Source organism: Octopus sinensis, linkage group LG30 (genome assembly GCF_006345805.1).
Source record: "Octopus sinensis linkage group LG30, ASM634580v1, whole genome shotgun sequence".
Lineage (NCBI taxonomy): Eukaryota > Metazoa > Mollusca > Cephalopoda > Octopoda > Octopodidae > Octopus > Octopus sinensis.
In genome coordinates this window covers 4,902,307-4,905,387 of record NC_043026.1, presented here as the reverse complement: position 1 = coordinate 4,905,387, position 3,081 = coordinate 4,902,307, and positions in this window count along the sequence as shown.

Sequence of the window (3,081 nt, the reverse complement as noted above, 5' to 3'; positions counted from 1 at the left end):
CCACCACTACCATCATCGTACTTTAGGTTCATTTCTTCCGTTGCAAAACTCGTGGCTTATTTTTATTCCTGTTTTTGTTTTTTTATCATTATTCTCGAAGTCAAGGAGGTGAGCTGGCAGAATCATTAGCATTCTGGACAAAATGCTTAGCGATATTTCGCTCATCGCTACGTTCTGAGTTCAAATTTCACTGAGGTCGACTTTACCTTTCATTATTTTGGGATTGATAAATTAAGTACCAGTTGAGTACTGGAGGTCAATGTAATCGACTATGCCCCTCCCACAAATTTCAGGCTTTGTGCCTATAATAGACAGGATCATTATTCACTAAGTCCTACAGGAAACACAGTTTTATCATCATTAAAATAGAAAGAAGTTTGAAAGAATGCATTTACAATGCTAAGTACAGAAGAATTTATTGTAAAAAATCTTTAGCCAACATCTTAAAGGTATTTAAAAATGGGGAAATAAACTAAAAAGTAACCTAAAGTAATCTCCGTTTAGGTCGTGGACCCCATGCCAGAGTAACACCAGGCAGGCTTTAATGGCTGTTTGATATCACTGAATGATATCACACAGCAGTGTAAAAAGAACGGTTGCAAAAATAGATACATCAAACCAAATGCTAAAGCATGAAGTCTGTAACATCCTTCGGTTCCTGCAACTGACTCTTCAATAAACATTCGCTTTCTGTTGACCTCTCGTTTGAACCCAGGTGCGTAGGACTAGCCTACCTCAGCCGACACAAGAACACAAACATTCTCTATACTATAAACAATAATGTATGGCCCGGGTAACTATGTACCTCCTCTACTGAAACACACCTGTTTCTGTCTCAGTGTAAGCTTTCATCATCTGACACAAGATCATCTCCTCCAATGTCCCCTCCCTTCTCAAAGGACCACTGTCTTTCAAGTCACTTGGTGGCCCTGCTAGCGCTGGTGCCATGTGAAAAGCATTCAGTCCACACTGTGTAGTGGTTGGCATTTGGAAAGGCATCAAACTGTGAGAACCTAGCCAAAACTGACCTCGCCTGTGCTTGTGCCATGTAAAAAAAGGTCCACTCTGCTGGGTGATTGGTTTTAGGATGGGCATCCAGCCATAAAAACCCTGATAAAACAGATAGAGAAGTCTGGTGCTAGCTGCTGCCTGGCCAACTCCTGTCAAACCGTCCAACCCATGCCAGCATGGAAGGCAGATGTTCAATGATTATGATAATGATGATGATGACAGCGATGGTGATGATGATGGTTTCCCTTAAGCTTGAAATGAAGTGTGACCTGAAGTGCAACCTTAAAACAAATTGTGATTGGTACACCATCTTCACGTCTTGAAGGCTATGTTATTTTGGGGGATTTTATTTTTATATTTGTGACACAAGAGCAGGAGAAAGCTATGGAGTATCTAATGAACAGACGAGACAGTGAAACCCTTAAATTGCCAACCAAGATACACAACAGTAAATGTTGACCGTGCAATAACACATGTGATCATCAGCTGCCTGAATGTCATCGAGGGGCTTCCTCCCCCCCACTGTCACATGATGTTTTGGCTACAGCAAGATACAATACCAACCTCAGCAAAGACTGCCGCAGGATAAATATATTCAACACCTCTGCTAAGAAATACACACACCGACACACATACATATATTTACATAGACAGACAGACAGATAACTAGAGATACACGTACATATAAATATATATATATATATATATACATATATACATCTGTAATACAATCAGTGGGAAGGAGAACGGTGATGATGATGATGATTAAACATTTGTTTCCCAATCACAAGGTTTCAGGTTCAGTTCCACTGCATGGCACTTTGGACAAGTGTCTTTTACTCTGTACTCTTAGGCTGACCAAACCCTTATGAATGGATTCAGTAGGTGGAAACTTTAAAAGCCCATCACATTTAATATATATATATATATATATATATATAATATATATATATACTTGCAAGAGTGGCTGTGTGGTAAGTAGCTTGCTTACCAAACACATGGTTCCGGGTTCAGTCCCACTACATGTGACAGGCAAAGAAGCCTGTCATATATGTGTGTGTGTTTGTATATATGTTTGTGTGTCTGTGTCTGTCCCCCCCCCCATCGTTTGACAACTGGTATTGGTGTGTTTATGTCCCTGTATCAGTTCAGCAAAAGAGACTGATAGAATAAATACTACGCTTACAAAGAATAAGTCTTGAAGTCGATTTGTTCAATTAAAGATGGTGCTCCAGCATGGCCACAGTCAAACGGCTGAGACAAATAAAAGAATACGTATATATTGTGTGTGTACTTGTTGTCTTGACATCACCTAATAGTTGTAAGCAGGCATTACCTTGTACAAGCAGTCTCTTTCATTCCCATTCTTCTGTGAAAAAATGTCCAGCCATGGGGGAATGTTAGCTTACTCGGAAAGAAGTGAGGGTGGATGACAGGAAGGCTGTAGAAAATTTGCCTCAAGGAATTTTGTCTGTGGAAAAGTGAACATGAAAATGAGGGATAGGTGGTGGTTTTGGTGATGATGATGATGATGATGATGACGACCATGACAAACAAAGATCCAGCATGGCCACAGCTAGTTAGAAAGAAAAAGAAAATGTAAAAGACAGACAATTGATATGTTGGGTTTGTTGAGAAGACCGAGTAGAAGATGTGAGGCAGAGATGAAATGTATGGAAAGAACAATTGAATAGAATAGACAAATCAAAGACAACAACTATAACAAGAAACATATTCTCACTGTTTTGCTCATCCTCTTCCACATCATAGGACATGGAGGAAAGTGCAGTGTGTTCTAGTTGTTTAGCCCCAGGTCAAACCATGATGGTCTAGCAGACTCATGAGGAAAGGCATTCCAGCTGGGATCATCCCAGCATTTTGCTTTCTTTCTTTCTTTTTTTTTATTCCCAGACATTGTATTTAAGACTATATTATCCAATGTGTCCCTTTCTTCTCTTGTGATTGTAGAGTGTGACTTGAAGGAATTTAGGCTGCTACGCTTCTAAAGAGAAAGAGAAGAGAGTAGAAGTGTTTTCTTTGAAGACAAAATATAAAGATATAAAGATGCAT